This window comes from Patagioenas fasciata, chromosome 3, assembly GCF_037038585.1.
Source record: "Patagioenas fasciata isolate bPatFas1 chromosome 3, bPatFas1.hap1, whole genome shotgun sequence".
Classification (NCBI taxonomy): Eukaryota; Metazoa; Chordata; class Aves; order Columbiformes; family Columbidae; genus Patagioenas; species Patagioenas fasciata.
In genome coordinates, this window is record NC_092522.1 from 57,931,758 (window position 1) to 57,955,318 (window position 23,561).

The 23,561-nt window shown below is 40.7% G+C and overlaps 1 protein-coding gene across 1 annotated transcript in view; it reads left to right on the forward strand.

Annotated features, from left to right (window-relative positions):
• The first annotated feature begins 16,200 nt into the window (after nt 1-16,200).
• TAB2 (TGF-beta activated kinase 1 (MAP3K7) binding protein 2) overlaps nt 16,201-23,561 on the forward strand; it is a 63,164-nt gene continuing 55,803 nt past the window's right edge. Inside the window, exon 1 of the mRNA XM_065834438.2 lies at nt 16,201-16,660. The gene's annotated coding sequence lies outside the window, so the exon portion shown is untranslated. The remainder of the gene's footprint in view (nt 16,661-23,561) is intronic.

Sequence of the window (23,561 nt, forward strand, 5' to 3'; positions counted from 1 at the left end):
AACCTGAGTGTTACAAAATTGGTTAAACAGTAAACCTATGAGCTGCTTTCTTCTGCTCTGGTGGAATACAGAGGCTTATTCTGTACTTGCTGACCTTTTTTATTTTAATTTTTTGGGTTTTTTTAATGTGGATGAGGCAAAGGAAATCCTCAAACAAAGAGCAGGATTGAATCTTTAAAGCGTGCTACAATCTTTTGGTTATTCCTCCACTTTATCACTGCATACTCAAATAATATTTGCTGGCAGTTTAGAGACTCCACAGTTGCTCTACTCTCAGCACTGCCTGATAACAGGAGATTTGTGAAAATGTTTCTCTGCAAAAGAGAAGCGGTTGGACAGAAACAAACTTTTCACAGTGACTCAGAATTATCTCACTGGTAAGTTTAGAGAGAAAAAACTTTTTAAAATATCCTGCTGTCTTTGGAACAAATGGTGGTGGGAGGGAAAACAATACTCATTTCCATTGTAAAGTATTAGTTTTTAAACAGAAAGAAAGAGGTATTTAAAGTGGGGAATCGTGTTTTTCATAGGAACGCTTCACTTTCTACCAGTAGTTCTAGAATTTCCATTAGACAGAAAAACAAATAACAAGGCTGCCAACCACAGAGATGAAAGAAGCAGCCAATGGAGAGAAACAGATTTTTACAAATAGTACAGTGATGACAAAATACCAAGACTCATTGACAGCATTTTCAAAGCTTAAAATTATAGTTAATGATGATACAGTAGTGGCTCTCTGACATTCTAAAACACCATGGTACATGGATGTCTCACTGTATTTGCGGTGTACTTCTTCTCTAGAGAGCAACGAACTTAGACTGATCCTGCTGTTAGGTGATAACAGCCAGTGTAAAACAAATACTGTCTCAGGCTATAGCATAAATTGGATCAGGCGCTCCTCTGTACACTTTGTTATCAGCCTGCTGGGAGCAAATATAGCACCATAGGATCAAGAGTTGTTAGTTCAAGTCAGGACTTGGGTGACTGAGCAGGTGGAAGTTTTACATGTCAGATGGAGGAAGCTTAATGTGATATTGAGTAGCAGTTACATAAACTCTGCTAGGGTGTTACTGCTCCTTTACCAACAGGCAAGCTGCAGAGGCTAGGGAGTTTGAAGTGGATAGAAGAGTCAGGTAGTCCACAGCCACAAAGCTTCTCTTTAATTTCTGTTGGACTCAGGTTTTATCAGCAAATGGTTGATGAAGATTTAACTGTCAGCACTGAAGTGCTTTGGTTTGGTTTAAAGTGGAATTCAGGTGCCTAACTGCAGCCATGCAGCCTGCAAAACACCCAGCCTGGTTCCTTACCTGCCTCTCCATCCGAAGGCACACCAATTCACACCACAGCGGCAGGTTTTGCTCTCCCACACTGTCGGTAGGCACTGAAATGTGAATGAGACACAGGATTTCTCATTTGCTCATGGTGATTTTGTTGTGAATCTCATCTTGGAACACTCATGCCTCCTGCACCACCTCTGAGTGAAATGCACTGACAGCATGGGGACAACACCTCAGGTATCACTTCTGCCTAAAACTGTGGCACTGGGCTGTAAACACATGCTCTTTCTTCCTCCTTCCACTTTTGACTCCAAACCCTTCTTTTTCAATTTGAACTATGCAATAACTCAGGCTAACAGATGGGATCCAGGAGGCCCTACATGAGAATTCCCTGGGGTGGGGCGGGTGTGGAGACCATGCATGTAGGAGAGACTTCAACAAGGAAGTTGAGAAGGATGCCAAATCCTAGTTGTCTCTTTTCTGCTGAGTGCTGTAGGCTACCATGCAAAATGTAGCTGGTGAGAATATTGATTGGTGTCCTCTGGTTTAAAGAAGTGCCAGTAATCAACCATTTGAGGAAAGATAGAACACAGAAACAAGGGAGGGAAACTATAGGTAAAAAATGGTATTGCCTCTAATATGCAGTTTCAGGAGAAGAGTGTTTAACACTAAGAAATGAAAATGAGCACACCTGGGATGGCAGCAAAGCTGAAATACGTGAATGTGCTTATTTGAAGAGTGAGACAGAGATAATACATTAAAATAACCAGTATATTGGAAGAACTAGCACGTGAAATGAAATCGAGAATAAATAGCTGAGACTTGGTCAGATAGTGAGGAAAGGACATAAATAGCAAGTACTGTGCCTATGGATAATATGAAGGAAGACTACAACATAAGCAGTTAGATCTAGTGATCATATCTCAACCCAATGCAAGGCTTGTAAATATTGAAGGAAATATTACTGACGATATTGAGAAAAATTAAAAATAAGGTAAAACACAACATATCCTTTAGGACTAGATTATGCCACACTGGTGAGGTATGAGCCTTTACCAACTGATCTTCTTGCTGACAATGTGTCATGGTTTAACCTCAGCCAGCAACTAAGGACCACACAGCCACTTGCTTACTCCTGCTCAGTGGGATGGGGAGAGAATTGGAAGAGTTAAAGTGAGAAAACTCATGGGCTGAGATAAAGACAGTTCAACAGGTAAAGCAAAAGCCTCCAGGAAAGCTGAGCTCCGTCACACTAACAATTACAATGCCATCACTCTAAATGTCTCCTCCTTCCCTCTTCTTCCCCCAGATTTTATTGCTGAGCATGATGATATATGGTATGGATTTTCCCTTTGATCTGTTGAGGTCAACTGCCTCAGCTGTGTCCCCTCTGGTCCCTTCTTGTGCACTCCCATATCACTCGCTGGTGGGGTGGTGTGAAAAACAGAAAAGGGCATGACTCTATATAAGACCTGCTCAGGAATAACTAAAACATCCCTGTGTTATCAACACTGTTTTCAGCACAAATCCAAAGCATCACCCCATACTAGCCACTATGAAGAAAATTAGCTCTACCCCAGCCAAAACCAGCGCACAAGGAAAGCATTGTATCCAGTCCATCTGGATGTCAAAGAAATACACCAGGGACAGCAAAAGTTAACGCAGCACAGATTAAAATTAGTAGCAGAAAAGGAAAGGTGGCCAAGGGACCAGCTAAAGAAGAGACAAAACAAATAAGTGAACAAAAAAACCACCACCACCACCAACAACAAAGAAGCAAAATAAAACCAAAAAAACTAACAGCAAGAACAACAAACAACCCCAAAACAAAGCAAACAACAACAACAACAAAAACCTGAAAAACAAGAGGCAATAGGACAGATATCACTGGGGAACAGAAAGGAGATATTTAAGGTAAAAGTCACTACTGGCACAAAGTAGTGTAAACTGCCCTAACTAAATTTACATTGAAAACTTAAGAAGTTTTGAAACATTAGAGGAGAGAGCTCTGGGAACAGCCACCCAGTCAATATAATGGAAACACTGTTTTAAGACAGAACTTTGCAAACAATTTAAAGCTTGATAAATTATAGACTGCACAGCTGACTCTGATAACAGGCACCTGGGTTTGATGAGCCAGGAGATCCTTTCCAATCCTTTGTATGTAAATTGGAATACAGGAGTTGGAGTACTTGTGGACCAGTCTTCTCACTGATAATGCAAGAGATTATGATTTTGAATACTAGATAGCATTAAAGAATAAAGTGACTTGTTCTTTTATCACCTGATAGTCTGAGGGAAGAGGTAAAGAAGAGAGGTATAGACTTCTGTGAACTGTAAAACTTCTTAAAAATTTAGATTTATTTTTTTAATTTATATTGAACAACATTTTTTTGCATGTGTCTAACATGGTAGTATTTTGCATTGATAAAGGAGTCGTTCACAACAGTAAAAATTGAGATAAGCTAGCAGAAATATTTGCACCTTACTTACAAACCTTTATTGTATAACTAGAATAATGTATAGTAGAAATAGGCCTGGGGAGGAACTTATAGAAGTAATTCAAGCCATCCCCTGTGGGATGAACTATACCCTACAGCAGATGACAGATGTTTATACATTAACCTGTTTGTAGAGATCTCCAAAGATGGAACTGTGTGAACTCCCCTTGCTATTGCAATGCTTTTGTTGCACTCACTGTTTAGAAAGGTTCACTTAAGGTCTAGCCACAAACCTTGAAGCAATTTAGACCCTTTTTTTCGTAAGTGACTGTTCCGTATTTGAAGATTGTTATTTTATCTGCCTTCAAGCTTTTCTTCTCTTGATCAAACAGCACCAGTTCTTTCTATCTTTTCCTCATAGGTTGCATTTTTCTGACTTGTAATCCTTCGTTGTTGCTCTTCTCCGGTTTCAATAAAACTGATCTAAAGCCATACTGAACTCTGAACGCCAGTGCTGAGTGGCATGAGATTACTTTCTGTATCTTGCTGACTTTGCTCTTGTTTATAAAGCCTAATATGACATTGTTTACTTGGAAGTTCTTCCTGTTTTAAAAAAGGATCACTTCATGAAGGTGAGAACACGTGTCCGCCAGGCACTTTCAAAAAAAAGAACTGAAACAAACTAATGTGAACTGGGTCTTAGTAGAAACGTTTTTAATAAGCTGTGAATAAGAAAATTTAAAACTGTGCACTCAAAAGGCATAGGTTTTGAGTTTTAAAGGAAACACAGAATCACAAATAACAAGGACAGTAACCTGTTCATAAGTTTAAATCTAAGAATTGTAGAACTTTGCCAGAGCACACTGTTAGAAATAAACCAGTAAACATCAGGAGAAATTTTAATTTCTTTTGTTTTAAGCATGTTGGAAACTAAAGGATTCTAATAATAGTTGGAATTTTATCTAATACAAGGCAGAAACGTTATGTTGAAAGTATCAAGGAAGAGAAAAAATATTCATATGATGGAACTTTTCTGTATTTTGAAATAATTCAGTGATGCATTTGATCTGTTTCCCAGCTTTTGCTATTGTTGGAGTGAGACGTTTCTGTGTTTTCAGGTCATTTGGTGTTGGATGCATGCCAAATGCCAACAGCTCCGTGCTCCCTGTGTGCCTCCATTCAGCCTGGGTTTCCTTAGTGCATGCCAAGGAATCTGTTCTGCACTAGGGGGAAGGACCCATCTCCTGCCCAGGTAATTCTGCTGGTCTCTGTTCTTTGGAGAGGTTTTGCTATGTGTAGATTTGTTTGATACTAATCTGTTTTTTGCTGTGCTGTCCTATATGCTTGCCTTTAATTGCGACATTTGTAATGTCTCCAGTGTTAGGCGGATTGCACCATATTTATTTTTTTCTCTTAGCACAGAAGGAAATAAATAATTTACAGTTGAACATCTTCCTACAGAATTAAAATGTTGGGAATTGTCATGCCGAACAGATGTCCTTACTGACGGTGTTTCAGGCATTACTCCTGACAGGAACCTCTTGCTCACTTATTCTTCTTTGTCTTTCCCATAAAAATAAGACAAGAACATTACCTCTCCCCCGCCCTTTACTTTGCCAGGGTAGTAATACAAACAGTTCTTGCACATGCAAACAACTGCCCTGCATTATGTGATGTGATTAAAAGACAAATCGTCCTGCTTGCAGTATCTGTTGTTCACACACTCTTAAGCAGAATGTCTTTAAGGCACATGTTGCCACCATGGCCCAGGTACTGTGTGTTGAGTGGTGACATGAGAGAACACTGCTCATGCAATCACCTTGATCACTAAGGGCTCTGTCTCCAGGAGGGCTGCAGAACCAGCTGGGGCTGTAGCTACGTGCCACAAACGGCTGTCTGGTACCTTCTGCAGCCTGGTGTTCCTCCCACAACTTTTGCACAGGTTGTTATGAGCCAGATGGGAAAGTTACTGCATACACAGACAAATTTGATGTAGCACACATCGCTGCTCTGAACACATGATGCTCTGAACAATTTTGCTTAATGCTACCTGGAGTTGCACCACAAACACAGGAGCTCACTACAGGCTACACTAGCCAGCTCCACAAGGTCAGTGACCCAAAGCCTTCAGATTTACGTTTGAAATGCTCTCCTAGCTAGTACTAAACTGGGAATTAATGCTCACAGGACCACATACTTTGTGGTCTGTATTTATTATTTGTACCAAAATCGCAGAAATGAGACCTTTTAAAATACATAACTGATTTGTTAAACAAGTTATTTTTAACTACTGATCTTTTCCTTAAGTAGAAATATTAAAAGCTGTATTAATTTAATGCTTGGCCAGGTAACCAGAACAGAAAGTATCTATCTCTGCTAGCTACATTACAGCGACACTGGAGCTGTGCTCAGCAAAAGGTTTTAAGTGTGTATTTGAACGCTCTGATTATCTGATCTGTATATTTAAAGGCAGGGCACTGGATTATCTCTAGAAGACGTAAACTGATATGGATACTGCAACTCTCCTATATTTCAATAGCTATTTTCAACCTAATTTCAGTGCCTTAAGTGGTATCACCACAATACTGCTAAAAGTACTTCCCAAAGTAATAGGCATATTTTTTCTTAAAAGTTGGGTCAAATTATTTCTGCTTCAAAATTATCCACTTTTTATTGTTTCTCTATCATAAGATGGTTAGAGCAATTTCTAGGAATTGTTACAGATCTATATGAATAAAAGGCAATGTTGGCCCCAAGATATCCATGGAAGAGTTCTTCATTTTAGTGAGACAACTGCAATATGAAACACCTTATAAGAAATGTAGGTGTACTATCTGCAAGCCAACTCCTTTATTGCAACACATTGTCTTTTAATATTGTACACTATTATTTGATTTCATCATTTATGACAGCATATCCTTTAATTTCAGCTGAAAATTACACACTGTACTGCAACTCTTTTCCCCTCCCTTTTACATTTCTATTTGATTCCATTCTGAAATGATACCAGGTACTGTTTTTTCATCGCTACATTGCTTCAAGGGTGACTACTTATATGTAATTTTCCTGTATAACTCATTGTACCTCTAAAAGAAACAGAAAGTGCTTGTAGTTATATTGCCCAATTACACAGTCACATGGTCTATGTAATTCTTTTTTTGAAGCTGCATTATCTAAGCTGCAAACTACAAATTTACTTATGCTGCAGGTATGATAAATAAAGGCTGTAAATTAAAGTACATGGAATTGTGACTCAAAATGAATGGCTTGTACATCCTTAAACTAAAAGTTGGATACACTAAATTAATGATTTATCACAGATGAGCAGCCAAAAGGAAAATGGTTATTGAGGGCATCTTGACTTACACACTTTAAAAATCACCTCTGCCCTCCTCTTGTGCAGACTGCTGTGTTACTTGTTCTTTACACAGGTACCTCATGAGTCTCAGATGCACCAGCTTACCAATGTGTCTTTGTTGTTTTCCACATCTGTTATAGTTAGGAAAACTATAATCAGAATAATAACCAAAACCTGACTTTCTTTTCTGGGTCCTTTGTTGTATGTTATTTTGAGGGTTTTTCTCTCCTATGTAAACTGATGGGTAGAAGCTAGTTTAGAATATAAAATACTGATTTGCAACCCCAAAATTCCTAAGAGCACTAATCATACTTGAAACACACTTACTACTTGAATATCTACTGCCTTGGGAATGCACAGGTGCTTTTGTAATTTAATATATGCATTGCCTTTGTAGGTCTTCATTGTTTGGAACAAAAATTTGTGCAAAATACTGTTGCAAGATTTCTGAATAGAAATATTACTCCTAAAAATAAAACTGAAACTCTCCAAATTAAAACCAAAGTCTGTTTATGCTATTGGGCATCAGGTATTTACAAGTGAGCTTACAAATGGCTTATTATACAACAAATAGTTACTAACAGTAGTATGAATCTTCTGGTTTTCTCAGGGTGATGGTGTCACTAAAATAAATACTCACTGACAATTATTTTAATTGGTAACAGTTCAATGCATATATAAATTTCAGATGACTACCAGGTATTGGATTTTGGTAGCTAGGAAATTGAACTGGCTGAAACCTCAATGGTTCATTGAACTTGGTTACATGAAGCTGCAATAATGGGTTTTTATTCCATTTTGAAACTGTTTTCACTCCCCATTGCTGTTGGAAGACTATTTCAGAATGTCATTTCTGTGATTAGAAACTTGTTTCTAATTTGTACTTTAACTGCAGCCTGTTACCCAGCACTGGGACTGATTCTGACAAAGATTAACTGAAACGGGTAGGAGTTTTGCTTGGAGAACGGCTGATGATTAAGCTTTAAAATATGTGGTACATTAGGAAAAAGCTCTCAAACTGGAGACCTCAACCTGATGGGATTTTTTTTATGGTTCCATTACTGCAGCTATTTAAAAACACAGCACTGAGTCAACTGTTGGTGAATCTGAACTGTCATCCTGGCCATCTCTGAAACTGTTCCCTGGGCTCCAAGCTGTGCCTGGCAACAAGTGGCGAGCACAAGCACCTGCAGGCTGTATGCTCGGCAAGCTTGTCCCCTTCAGAAAACGGGCAACAAGGAGAGGGCTGCTAAAGATGGGAGAAAAAACTAACTGGAAGAGGAATGATCATGTCTTGTGAATGGAGGACTTTCCTTTGGAAAACATAGAAAATACAATGCACATACGTTGCTTGGTGATTCAGGTGTGAAGTAATGCTAAAGCAATAAATGAAGCGGTTGTTGCGAAAGAGTTTCACACATTTTCTCTGTAAGGGTATTAGTGAGAGGACTGCCCGTTGGTACAGCTCCACTGCTACTGGGAAGAGCCAAAGTGCATTTGCGGAGCAAGCTGCTGCGACCACTGCTGTCTCCATATACAAGACAGATCTGTTCTGAACAGGGCCAGATAGCACTGCACTTAAAACACCAAAAGAGCTGTATCTACACTAGAGTTCATACTTTGCTGCACTGTTGTTAGCAACAGAAAGTTTTTGCTGGAAAAAATAAAATGAACATAGACACAGTCTAGTAGAATTGTATCCATTCTGCTTTTGCAAATGATGTAAGTTGTCTTTAAAGACTAGACTACAATACCAAATATTTAGAGAGGTTCTTAGCCTTAAAAATAAATACACATCAGTGCACAATGCATACAAGATAATTAGTTAGCTGGCCTTTATTTATATTTATATAAGCAATTATATGACTTGTTGTGTAAATCATTTGAATAAGCAAATTCAGGTGCGTGTGTGTAATGAAACTTAGTGTTTAAAAAGCATGGCCTCCTGTCTGTCCTCTTCTCCAGGGAATGCAATGGTACCTCTGGAACAGCCAGGCTGTTACTAAACAGTGGGAAAAATTGCTTTTGAAGCTTGTACTTGCAAAACATTTTTTTTTCCTTGATGGGTAGTTTAATTTGCTTTCAGGGATGCAAGGATGCAAAAAATGTTCTTCATCAAATTAAGAAAAATGAAGGTGCTTCTGTAGCAGACTAATTAGATAGCTATCTCAAATAAATGTTTTGTTTAACGCCTGATTTCTTCTTTAAATACATAAATACCAGCTAGTGTTTTAAAGCTTCTGTAGCTGTGAATGGCTCTGCTGTCCCTCACTGCAAGCTACGTTTTTATTACTTCTTCCCAAGAAATTTATTTTGCTGACATGGGCCCTAATCCAGTGAAGTGTTAAAACATATGCTTAATTTTAAGCATGTGAATAAAGCCAACAGAACTGTTGCTATGCCTAATTTAAGCACGAACTTGTGTATGGCTTAGCTGGAGCTATAGTTTCTGAGTTTTCTTAAAGATTGTATGTATTTTGCAGAATTGGCACCCTCGTCATGGAAGAATAGACTTTCATGAGTTTTTAAGGTTTGTTGTTATTTATCCAAAAATCTTGAGAAGAAAAATATACCAACAAGTAAACACTAAAATTTTGGACATTAATGCATTTCTTTAAATACATACATTATGCAACCCCCAACAAAGTTCCCACCATTTCATCTTCCACCTCTACGTGACATTGTAGTAGCTGAAAATGGCCGAGATACTAGCTGATTGTTTTCATGAATGACCTCCTTATTTTCTGTACTGGTTTTCCTAGCTGTATTGAGCTTGCATTTCAGTTTGGTGACGGGATGATGAACTGATGTGTTAGAAGTTCAATATTTCTTTAAATTTTGCTCTGTGATACTGAAACATTTTAAAACTGTGGGTACAGAGAAGTGGTCTTTTCCCACAGATAAGTAAAAGCTTGAGAGGTGAGAGCTCAATTTGGAACTTTAAAGTCACAGAGGTAGAACAGGAACATGGTGATTTTGATGCAATAGCTAGAGGATAGTTGGTTTCATAGTGAAATGTATTCCTGCAGTTTTCACTCCTGCTGGCAACCTCAGACAGACCTAGGGCAGGGTGGACCTGGAAGCTGAGCTGCCTCTCCTTACAAGGGCTTGCATGAGATCCAGGAGGAAACAAACCGGTACAGTGTGTATATAAGCTTACATGACTGATTCTCTTTTGTTACACTGGTGAGTTTTCTGCAGAAATGGAGAATCTGGTACTGCTTTTCACCAAAATTGAACATTTTTCATGTACACACACACACACACATATATGTATATATAAACATTAGAAAGCTCAGAGTTATATATTTGAAAAAAATGGGGTGGCTTAAAGGCTTTGTGTGTTTCATTTGTACCATGCAAGTTGTCAAGCACCACGGCTGAAGAAAGAATGTGGAGAATCTGCACTAAGGTTTAATTTTACTTAATAGCAGGCACAGGATTTGTTCAGAGTTTTATTATTGGATGAGGAATTAAGGTAATTACAGCAGTGCGGCAGAAGGCCAGAAGATGATGGAGAAATCTAAAACCATGAACCATTTAGGTTTAGAGAGTACTTTGGGTAATTTTTAAAATATACTAGCCACCTACCAATAACCCCCTTGGCATTTGGGGTAATTTAAATATGCTATAATTATTGCACCTTGTGTGTTACCATATATTAATATAATCAGATTAAGTATATAGCAGTTTGCACTCAGTCTCACATTTACAAAGTGTGTAAAGGAAAGGGATTTGGCTGAAGTCAATGAGACAGAAGAGGTTAAAATCAGTAGCTGGAAAATGAAAGAGCTGTAAGACGTTCTGCAAGGGTTTTTACTATGAAAACATTCATGCCTGATTTGAATCTGGAACAGGAAAGTCATTTGTTTGGACTTCAAGGTAGGTTTCCTGTCTCAAATCAGCAAGTTATACCTGTCCAGAATAACACTTAAACCCATTCTTTGCCTCAGATTCCAACGTGGCGTAAAGTTTAAGCAAGTGGTTGAAAGGTACCCTGAATAACGATGGGCTTTAGCAGAAGATGAAGTGTTTTGCTGAATCAAGACCCTAATGACATGCAGTGAATAAGTACCAGTATTACATAATTCTCAAGAAAGGCAGAAATTTATTTTTATCATTACTTTCCACTGAATTTCCCACAAAGCATAGGAAACAGTGGATTTGGGAAGAAACATAACCAGTATTTCTTTGGAATTATCTTTGAGCCTCAAATCATCTTGGCTTTCTATATTTTATGTCACTGAGTTATAAAATATTTTCATAAAAGAGGCATATGGTAGCATTAAATAATACTAAATTTGTCTCCCTAGTAGGTATTGACTCAACTGTACGTCATGTGAACATCTATAAACTTTTATTCATACATTTTTAATTCTGTTATTCAGAGCACTGAAATATCTGTGAATTGTTGATGCTATCAACAATGTACTTTTTCTGACTCAGTCAAAAGAGTGATTTAATATGGCAGTCTTTCCCAGTTTTAAAACAATTATTTAAAAGACTTCAGAATTGCTTTGGCTAGGCTAAGATCTTTTCCTTCAAGGTGTAAACATTCTTCTAAGACACTTATGATCAATATCATTTCAGTTTGTTGGGTTAATAAATAGCCTACAGTAACATTCCACTGTAACAGAGCTCACTATGCTTTTAAAATTGAAATGCCAGGGTTGACTGTTTCTCTCAATGGATTTCCCTTATGCAAAGGCCCTACCCAAATCCTGCAAGGCTGCTGGAACTCATGAACCAGTAAGGCACCTCTTAATTGTATCCTTATCTCAAATGTCATGTTTGCTCTCTATGCCTAAATAGATGAGCTCTTAGAAAGTGAAAAAGCTGGTGCTATCTTAAAGAAAGGAAGGAAGCAACCTGGAAAACCAGGGAAGCCTCAACAGTGATAGCAAAGCTGTTTGTGTACTGTGGACTGAAAAGTAAAACGTCAGGGCACAACAGCTTTTCATAACTGCACACATGTGCAATCTAAGGAACCAGAGTTCACTATACTCTTTGAATTGTTTGACCTGAAACCCGTTTCTTTACCAAAACATTTTCTTCTACTTGAATGATTGCACTTGTTTGTTATTTTAGGGTTGTTCATAAATTCTGAGCTCCTAGAACTGATGTTTCTGATTAAAGAATAGTGGTTTGGGTTTGTTTTTTAAAACAGACATAGAATTATGCTGACATTTAAAACAGGAGGAAAAGATGGTAAACTAGAATTTTGACGCTACAGTTTCCGACACATACCTCCAAATAAACATTAATAGCTGGACTACTCCTATGCTGGAAACAAAAATGGGCTTTTAAAAGCTATTACATAGTATAAGCACTATAGGAGGGTGGGGGAGACAAGTGCTGTGAACCTTCACTTGAGCAAAGCTGTGCTGTGTATTGATCCCAGCTTTGGCTGTATGCTGAGGCTCTGCAGTTGAATTTGCTTCGAAATCCAGCAATATCCACTTGTCTACAACAGGCTGGGCAAATCATTGCACTGTGGCACACAACTGATAACTTCCGGACAGCACAGAAAAAGTACAATACATGAGTCTTGTGAAATAAGGTGAAGTTCGTATTTCCTTGTCATGGTATTAATTCAAATTCCTTTTTTTTTTTTTTTTTTACAGGAGAAGCTGTGGATGTAACCTCAGACTGGGAGCTTCCAAGGACTGCCCTTTGGCCAGTGAATGCTACCTCTATTTTTGTCAACCTAAAGACTGAGAGACTTTTTGCCTAAATAATGAAAAAGAAATGGCCAGATAAATGTTCAAGGGAAAACTGGTGTTTTTAAAGCTGCCAATATCACCATTTTCCACTGTAGAAAACTAAGTTTAAACTCAATTTCAGAAACAATTATGCCAGTTGTTGTGGATTGTTTTTAACTGGCTTTGTTCTCTTACCTTTTCTAAACAGCATTCTCAGGAAATTTTAGCATTAGAAACGTCAATACCAAGCTGACAGCATTGACTGTACTTTGCAGAAACACTTTTCCTGTACAATATGTTTAGAATAATTCCCCAATCCTATTTATAATTTCACTTTCTAGCAGTGAAGAACATAAACAGTTTGATGAAGGTTTTAAAAACATGAACACATTCCTTGTATGGCCAAAAAAAATGGTAATATCTAAAATCCGCAGGGAAAGAAGTAAGGCTCTGAACAGACTGGACCGCTGGGCAGGCAGGTCCCTCTGCCTCACTGGTGACTGAAGCCTTGATTTGCATCACGGTAAGAGTTACACCCACATTGTAATATTAGATGCATCCTCTAAGTTCTTGTTACAGATGCACAGGAAAAAGAGTTTTGTTCTGAATCTTGGTACACAACGATTTTCTTAAATACATCATTTTTTGATTTTGGAAAGGTGTTAAAAAATTATTCACAAGTAGTGCTATAGAGGAAAGAAGAGCAGCTTTACCAATGGGCTCAGACACAGTGTGGGGAGTCTGGGAGGGAAGGGGAAGGAGGGTGCAGCTCACTCACATGGTCCCAGTGCTCAAGCATTGCAGTAAATAGTGCTGATGGAGCAGCGAGAGACAGTCTTGCACTTTCCTGTGGCAAATCCCTGTTTTAGCAACTGTAGGCAAAAGGGTCAAATATTTAACTTGGTATTAAACTTAGCAAAATAAACTCAGTTTCTAGTGCACAAAACGTAGTCATGTAAGTATACTATCCTATCTGTCTGAAAGGTCAGATATGGCTTAGCAAAGTTTAGAACAGTTGTGCTGGAGGAGTTGAACAGCAGCATGCTTGAGTGGATGAGCAGGCATATCATCAACTGCCTACAGCGTGGGTCACAAAAGAGAAAGGTTTGATTAATGCATCTAAGCAATTACAGTGGAACAACCCCAGTACAGCTCTCTGTGACCCGATTTTTCCATTGCATCTTCTTTCTAGATGCCCCATTGCTCATTTCTGTAAGGGACTATATCTGTTTCTGGCTGAGTTTAGGAAAATACTATTTTATTTACAATTAACAAAAAAATCTTGTCAGATTTTCAGCCCTGTATAGCCTTGAATCAATACAGGCTAAGTAATACACTTTGGACATGCTTCATGTGCCATGCTGCTGATGTACAAAAAAACTGCAGACTGCTGTAGCTTATGAAAACAACTGATTATTACTGGAATGTATATACACACCTATATTTCCACATTTTATGCAGGGAAAAACCTATCTTCCTTTTTCTCTTTTTTCTTTCTTTATTTTTTTTTTTCTCCTCCCAACATAAGAACCCACTGTTAGACCTGGTGGTGTCATGTTCTCTCTCTCTCTCTGCCAACTCCAAGCAAAGCCAGTCTGTGCAGTTGCTTACCCTGGGATTCTCGCTGTTTGACAATTTTAACTAAATGCAGTTGAAAGGGCTTTTTTCACTTGTTAACACTTTCATTTGGAAGACATATTTTCAATCATTTCTGAAAAAATCCATTGTCGCAATGCCAAAGTCAACTTTATTTCTTGTAACAGAATACTTAGCCTAAATTGTCACAAATAAATTAGTTCTTGCCTAGCACATCTTAGTTTTTTATTAGTTTATGTCATTTTATCTTATGATTGTCAATTGGCCAGTCTGACAGCTGGTGAACAAAGTGTGGCCTCTCATCACACTGTTGCAATGGATTGTGCAGCTTTTAAGGTCTGAGATGACTATGGTCTGGCAGTTTTGTAGTTCCTTTCAGACACTGGAGCACGCTGGAAATCACTGGTGCCTCTGGGAGTTAAGGTGGGGAAGAAAAAATCTCTGTTGATTTCTGCACAGGATCACTGTTGTATGGGGAAATCTGAAAGCCCCAGCACATCCCTTTCCCCGCTAGGCCCCCTTCTAGGTTGCAGGGTCTCGGGCCATTATCCTTCCACTGCAGGTGATAACGATTACTTTTAAACTATTTCTGTTTCTGACTGTATTTTGTGAAGTAGGATTACCCAAGAATGGATGGATTGTCCATTGTTAGCGTAAGCAGCACCTGCTCACTGCAGGATCCAGGAGATGCAGGAAGAAAGGAAATACAGGAAGAGTAAGAAAGAGTAAGTGGTGTAAGGTATCACACTCCCAAAAACCAACTGACTTACTAGATGATTTTACAAATTCAGCTGAAAGTTGCCTTTTCATTTAAGGTGCAACTTTATGAATGATGAAATAAAAAGGCTGACTTGAACGTCCCAGTAAAATCAAGGATGCCTGTCTTCCTGTCTGAGAAGGACAGGTCTGCACCTTATGAGCTATGGGGCCTCCTGCGCCCAGGCATGGCAAGGCTCCCCTCCTGCCAATCAGGGCCTGGCTGGTGCTGCATAGCGGTTCGGGGCTCCCTTCAGCAGGTGTTGGTGGCTGCCGAGCTGAGGGGCAAGAGGGCTCCACCAGCCAGAAAACTGGTCCCTTCTCTCCCATCGGCATGTTGGAATCACGCTGAATTATGCCTCAGAGGGATGATGGAAATCACATACTGTGTACAAAGCATGAAAAAATTTAGAGACAGCACCATTTCTGACAGAAGGCGCTTGTTCCCTTTCAGAACAACTGTTTCAGATATAGGGGTGGGTTTTTTTAAAACTAGTAGAGCCATTCCTAGTTTCTTTTTCCCCAGCAGATGCTACGCAGCCTGTAGCTGCCCTTCCTCCCTCAGCTCTCTTAAACCCTTCTCCGTTTCCCGCCAGCCTCCCCTTTCTCAGGCGGGCGGCCCACCTACCCATCCCCGACACCGCCTCCCTCCCCTGGCGCCGCGCCCGCCGGAGCAGTGGCCACAGCAAAGGGGGGGAGGGGGGGCGGCAGCCGCTGGGGCAAGAAGAGGCGAGGGAAGAGAGGGCCGCTACAGAGAGTGGCAGCGCGGGGTCGGGTCTCGCTGGCGGCCCCGCAGCCCGAGGGGCGGGAAGGGTCCCCTATCACCCACGCGGTGGCCGGTACCCCACGCGCTCCGCGCGCGTGCCGCGAGGGACGGGGCGGGCGGCACGGGTCGTCCACCCTCGCGTGGCGGCGAGGCGGCTGACCCCTCCGCGCGAACCCCGAGCGCCGCAGCCCCCTCCCCCCACGCCCCACCCTGGGGGCGGTGCCGGCGGAGACCCCGCCCCCGCAGCAAACACCCCCCCCCCCCCCTCCTCCCTCCACACCGCCCCAACCGCCCGGCGCCCATTGGCGCGTGCCGCATCCCGTTAGCACTCGGGGCCCGGTCTCGCGATGCTGGGCCGCCGCCGCCGCCATATTGTGACACTATTTTGATTTGGAGCGCAGCGAGCAGGGGGAGGGGGGGGCCGGGAGCGACGCGCAGCCGGAGCGGTTCCAGCTGAGGACGGGAGCGGCGCCGCAGGCACCCACCCACCTACCTACCCACCCAACCCCGGCCTCGCCGCTTCTTCCGCCCGCGGCGGCAGCACGGACCCCCCCTCCTCTTCCTCCTCCTCCTTCTCCTCCCCCCCCGGATCGGAACGGCGGCGGCGGGAGGCTGCGGAGCGGGTCGGCGGGGTCCCCCCTGCCGGGCGGAGGCGGCGCTGGTGGCGGCGGTAGTGGCGGCTGCTGCCGTGGTGGGGGAGGCGGCGGAGGAGGAGGAGGAGGCGGAGGAGGAGGAGGAGAAGCAGCAGCAGCAGCAGCAGCACGGTAAGGCTGACCCCGCTGAGGCGGGCCTGGTGGCTTCCTGGGCTGGTTTCCTGGCGGGATGGGTCCCATCGCCGGGGGGCTGCAGGGAGAAGCGCAGAGGGATGGCCCGGCTTGGTCCGCAGGCCTCAGAGGGGCCGGGAGCCCGAGGCGCTGCCGTAGCCCTGCTCCTCGCCCTGGGATCTGCCAGGGCGAGGGCAGGGGAGGCCTGTGCACCGGGAGGGAGCAGCCCCCGGCACCCCGCTCATCCCGGTGTGGTGGGGCGGGGTGGGGGTGGGAGTCAGCCTCCCCGACGGGGTGGGGAAGGGAGGGCAGGGACGGGACGAGAAGCCGCCGCGCAGCGGGGCGTCCAGCGAAAGATGGAAACTTATTTTCCTTCGCCAGCCGCTGAAGCTTCTCCCGCGCGGGGAGGGATCCGGGGGTGCGTGGCGGCGGCCCCGGCCCCGGCCTGCCCCGCGGCGGGGGCTGCGGCGGTTCGGGGAGCAGCGGAAGCAGCCTGGCCGCGGGCTCGGCTCGCCGGGGGCGGGGGCCTGGCCGAGCGCCCAGCAGGTGACAGGTGTGAGTGCGCCGGGTGAGACACCGCCATTTGGGGATGAGTAACAGGGTGTCAGAGGTGCGGTGTTTTGGTGCCTGGTGCCTTTGCGGGGGCTGGCTGGGCTCGATTCCATGTAGAATGTACTCGGGACGTTAGTTTCCATTATTCAAGTCAGTTTAGTTGTTGAGTAGGAATTCTTGAAATGGTTCTGATAAGAGGGATTTCAAAGAGAGGAGATGCATATGGTTTCTTTTTTACTTTTTCTGTTTTGTCCCTCTGAGAGACCTGGGAATGCTATGCAGAGGTGTGTAGTACTTCGTCTCATTCATTGAAAAGCTTGTATTAAAAGCCTGAATGCTCAGTTCTGTTAGATGTAGCAAGGCCTTCAGGGCAGGGACCTTGTGTTCTCTGTACTGTACCTCATAGCTTTTAGACCCTGGTTTCTACCAGTAGATGTTTCTGTATGAGTCATAGTAAGTACATACTTTAAAATGGAATTCTGAAGGAATATTTCTTAGCAAGGAGGAGGTTTCAGGTGTGTTTTTCTAGTCATAATAAGTTTGGGGTATTTGATATAGACTGAATAAAGCTGTTTCTGAAGTTCGTCTGTAGAATGCTGAAAATAGGTGTTGCATATAATTTTCACTGCTCTGACTTATGTAGATGTTTGAGACATACATTAAATACAGAGTAATTATCATATGTTGCTCAAATTGTTTCGTATCAGAACTTTAGCCACCAAAATGGTACTGCACATGTATTACAGTATAGGAGGGCTAGTGACTGTGTAGTAATAGCACTATATTCATGATTGGCCACAATTTGCTGAAATCAGGAATAATTTTCAGCTTAGCTAGTGATTTACCAGATAACCAGGCATTTGTGTTTTGTGCACATTTTTCAATTATTTATTCTTTATCTATATTATTGTAATTAGGTTTTCTCAAACCTCAGAATTCTGATATCTGCTTTCAGCATGAGGGAAGTCCCACTGACAAATTAGGAGGCACTTGTCATCAGCTTCAGTAAGTTCTGCTCTTCAATTCAGACCGAAGTTTCAGTCACTTGTGGCTGTTACCCATATGTTAAACTCATGGATGCTCATCTGTAGGTAATACCTTGGCCTGCACTGCTGCAGGATGGATGCTGAGCTGGCACTCTATTTCTTTTAAAAACTGAGGAAACCTGTGTGTATTTTTTCATGTTGCTTCACAGGAGAGCCAGCAAAGGGGAGAAAGGCTGTTGGAGGAGATACTTGGTTTGGGTCATCCCAGTTTTGTTTCTGAGAGATGTATGATAAAACATCATCCCTATCGTTACATGTGAAGGCAGTGCCATTTTCTTGCTATGCTACCCTTGCTTACGCCAGCTTTCGAAGACTTTGTGAAGCATAAACCCTTTTCTCTCTCAACATCAAGAGAAGTCAAAGGGTTCTTCTCTCTTCATTTAAATTTGCTGATTTAAAAACAGAATTCTTGAAAAGGTGCATTCTTCTCATGAGAGTGTCATGGTAGAAACTTCTCTTTTCCAGCAGTGACGGGGTGGAAGAAGATAGTGGTTGTTCTCACCATGGCATTGCTTTGAAGGCTGAGGTCCTGTGTTGTTTTGCAATGGTCTTTGGCTTTATAGATAACTGATATGCTTTTCAAGACTTGTAGCATTAAACCTGTCATCTGTTGAGGAGATTATTCTCAGGTTTTTTTTTGCTAGAGAGGTTAATGACCTTTTGGCAAACTACTTCTTTGTGAGAGTGCACTTTGAAACTCTTCATTCTATTCCAGGTGCTGCCTCCTTATGATCTCCATGGCCGGAAACACTGAAAGAAATAAGTTGGTCAGATGTGACCTCAGATTTATTAAATGACGATAAATTTAGGACTGAGGGATCAGGCTGATCCTTTCTGAACTGCTGCAAGCGGAATGCTGAAAAATGTTGCTGTTGGTGCTTTTACAGGAAATAGAACAAAAATTCCAGTGATTCAGAACTGGAGTTTTTTTTAAAGCTATACTCAAAACTCAAATATTTAAATGATTGAAATGAAAGTTAACTTTTTTCCCCACTAATGTATACAATGATTCAAGCTGGGTTTTTTCTCTGTAATTGCATAGTAGGTTATCTCAACTGGAAAAATATATGCTTTCTATTTCGAACAGGAGAAATGCTGGTGGATATTCTAAACCATCTTGAGCCGTGCTTAGCAAACTCATCTGGATTGGATTCCACATGTTTAAATGCAACTGTGAGAGCAAGAAAGCTGTCAGATTCACAGTTGGATAATATTTTTATAAACTCGTAATTGTAGGCAGAGGTTCCAGTATAACAGTTGTTTCAGTTTCACCTGCTCTTGAGAATGCTTACCAAAAATCACTGTCATAATATTAATGCTGTCACTGACAGAAGTTTTTTTAGGCCTTTTTCCTCATTATAGTAAAATCATTTTAGTTGAACTGATCAGCAAGCTCAACTCTCATGCAAGAAAGTATTCCTGATAGTATGCAGATGTTTGCTGAGTTCTTTCTAGCTTTATGTTATGCTATCTTTGGATTTTGGTATTCCTTAATTGGCAGTAATCTGGTTTCTAGTGAAACCAAGTGAAATAGCTTGACATAATTGAAGATGAAAGAGCTGTGTTGTTTGTATTTGGTATGCTAATGTTCAAACATTTCTGTTGTTGAGTGAACAGCATCACTCATGATGTTCTTGTTGCCATAGGTGCAGTTAAGGTGTAGTGAAATCATTAATATTTTTTAAATGTGTTACGGGTTTTTTTGGTGGCAAGAAGTTAGACATGAGTTATGGTAGTGTGCTATTAATAAATATGTTTCGGTTAGTATCTGGCCACATAATTTTACAAGAAAATATTATTTTGTTTAAAATATGCATTATATTCTTAGAAAAATGCTACATGTAATAAATTTTTGTAGCAATATGGAGAATGTATAGCTCTTTCCTATTCTGAGCACAGATGAAGGTCAAAGTTCACTGTCTGTAATGATGAATGGTTTAAAACTCATTCACATCTTAGTTGCACTATCAGCCGGTTTTAATTTTTCCATTATTCGAAAATAAGTGTTTCAGAATGGATGTAAATATTGTTCTCTCTTTAGTGGTCAGAAAAGCTTTAACTAAGGAACACGCAGCGGTAGGAAAAAGACCTCATACATTTATGTAGGTTTCATATACGAGCTTTTGAAAATCTAAAAAACAACAAAAAAACTGTACACCTCTTGTCAAGATATTGTTAGGCTTGCTAGAATTTACATAAAAGGGGACAAAGCCATTATATCCGCTCATTACTTAGATGATTTTCTTAAGTGGGATAAACACTCAAATATTGAGTATCTAGTTTTTTCCAGAATTAATCAGATTTGGTGCTATGTGGTGCTGGCTGGTTGGTCTACTGAGGCTGCCAGTGGGGAAGGCAGAGTGCCACCTGCTTTTCCCCTCATTGAAGGCATGAATTAAGAGTTTCTTTTTTCTACAAAGCTGCCAGTTCTCACAAATTTTGAGACTTTTACACCTACTTTAGAATGGTTGAAGGATGCAAATACTTATTAAAAGGACAAAGAGGACATGTAAATGCAGTTTCTTAAAGAAACCTTAGTTAATTGGATATGCTAGAAAATTTTTTTTTGCAATTTAGTTCGGAATCAACTGTTCTCACATGGATAAGATGTTGAGATGCATCTGTTTTCTGTGTATCTTTTTTGAAGTAATAGGGTTGCTGTTGGATTTTATGTCTGTGTAGTATATAAACAGTCTTTTATTTCCCTTTTTAAGAGACACAAATCTTGAGCAATTTTGTTTTCTTTAATTCTCTATATCAATAACTTGAGCTCATCAGCTAATATCAGCAAAGAAATTAGCCAAGGGTCAAAGTCTGAAAGATTTTTATGTTTTAATAATATGTAACAAACTTTGTTAAAATTGATGGCTTCATTGAACAAGATCCCCTCTTTAGGGGAAAGTTTTGCATGAATTTAGCAGTTACCTGTATTTAGCCTGCCAGTTAGCTGGCAAACAGTTGTCTGCGGGGTAAGAACTAGATATGAAGCGCAGTACTCTTTTCTTCAGTCAGTAGTTAGAGGACATGAGAGGTTAAGTCTATTGTGGCTAGTGCTTGGAAGAGAAGAGGGGTAAGATAATAGTCATCTGGGATAGAGGTGGAATGTGACTACTTAGAACACTGGGGCATGTCTGAGGCAGAGTGCAAATCTATGGGAAATGGGGCTTTGTTAGTTCTGCTATTTATAGGATGATGCCTTTAAGAGGAAGGTTAGCAGCAGCTGCCCGTTTTGGTTTACTGAACAAAAATTATGTTACAATAGGTTCTTAAGGAGATGAAGGTTGTGGGGAAAAAAAAAAAAGGTGAGATGTAAGGTAGCTGAACAGCCTGCTGGGCTGCTAAGATTGTGTTGTATCACTGGCATTCTTTTGACTCCTCTGACAGGACCTCTTAGGGTGAGGTGGCCATTAGATGTTTGGTGCTACTGTTGCATACACACACAGTCTCTGCTGCTGTGCCTGCATGTGTGCCTGTGTGAGCCTGATTGCTCTGACACCTAGACTGATGCAGTGCACATAGCAGCTCATGACAAGAATGCTTGCAAGTAACGGAGGAGTCACTTAAGCTGTGTAAGAAATAAATGTTATTCTCAAAATACTTTATCTAAAGCATTATTTTATAATTACATTGTATATAGTTAATGGTTTCTGCACCTAAAGTGACTTAGATGTTTGTCTCATGCTAATAGTATAATTTAGTCGTGTCTTTGTGTGCTGTCATGTGCAATGTTATATTTAATTATTTCCAGATCTAATAGACTTATCTGTGAGGATGAGCCATCATAGTATCAAATTGTTTTAATAAGCCTGAAATTATTTGGTTTTTATTAAAGATTTATCACAGACTAAAGATTTTGCATAGTTAATTGAATCTTGATGTAAGTATTTGTCTGGCATACCTCTGTTTTGTAGATAATGCTGGTAGAAATGGAAAAGAAATCACTGGCAGATGTGAAATACTCTTAACAGCGAACTCTTAGTTTTGTCTGTATTGATCAAGAAGATATTTTGCTATTGTCAGATATTTTCATAGGTGACTTCTCAAAAGATCAAGTATAAGTATGTTTAGGGAGTATTTCTTAGGAAAATTCTTAGGCTGTCAAAGCTAGGGCTTTAGAATGCATTTTTGAAGGAAATTGCATTGTATGTGTGTAAATATACCTTTTGTTGATCCATCTATTTATCAATATGTTCTCAGAATATTTTTTTAGTTAGTTTAACCTGCTGTAAAAACAAGACACAGTAAGTTTCAGAATCTAGCCACCCTACAAGACATTAGTACTTGTTATTGATCTGATGCCTCAGAAGCTGTGACTAATGTGTACATCCAGATAAATAATCTGTTTCCTGAGCTGGGGGGGATTGATTTCTACTTCATAATGAAGGTTAGAAATGCAGACAAGTATTTTTGCACATGAGTCTTAAGCCAGATTTTCCCAGGTGGAAAACATGAACATGTAATTTCATCCTTTGTCAATTCATGTTGTGTTTACATCTTTAAGAAGAGTCTCTACCTCCTGTACCCATGCTGGGCTACGTATCAGTTTTTACAGTGCTCTCCTGGTTTTTTTAGCTTTTTTTTTTTTTCTGTTTGTTTTTTCTCGAGTCTTTAAAAATCTGGTCCACGTGGAATTAATCTCCTCCAACCACCTTTTTACTGATATCCTATTGTATTTGTAGGTGAGCTAGAAAAGGAGATCTGTTCATTCATATCCTTTCTTCACACAGAATCAGAGAATGTTAGGGATTGGAAGGGACCTCAAAAGATCATCTAGTCCATCCCCCCTGCCGGAGCAGGAACACCTAAATGAGGTTACACGGGAAGGCATCCAGGCCCTTGCCTAGGCAATATATGATCTATACAATTGAAACCTTAGTGCCCTCTTGTTTATACTTCTCTGGCATTCTTTTTTTGTTCTAGTCTTTCTTCTTGGAAAGTTTTCTTCCTTCTTAAGAGACTAGTTCAGCACTTGTCATTTCTTTTTCATTCTATTTCCTCTTCAGAGTACCAGTTGCTGGGTTTGTTCCTGCTCCATTTAGGTTTCCCTGAGAGAATGAGAGAAAAATAGAGTATCATGGGTTCTGTATTTGGATTTCCTTCTATTAATTCAACTGATTCAAACTGCTACTTTACATTTGTTGGACAAACATTTGATTTTTGAAGGGGAATGGTACATTATCTTTCTCAGACAGCCTTCTTTAACAGATTTGAGCCTGGGAATGGGGAATCTCCAGGGGCTTAGCATAAGTATGCTTAAAAAGGCATTTTAGGTTGATAAGTACAAAACAGTATGTTTCACATTG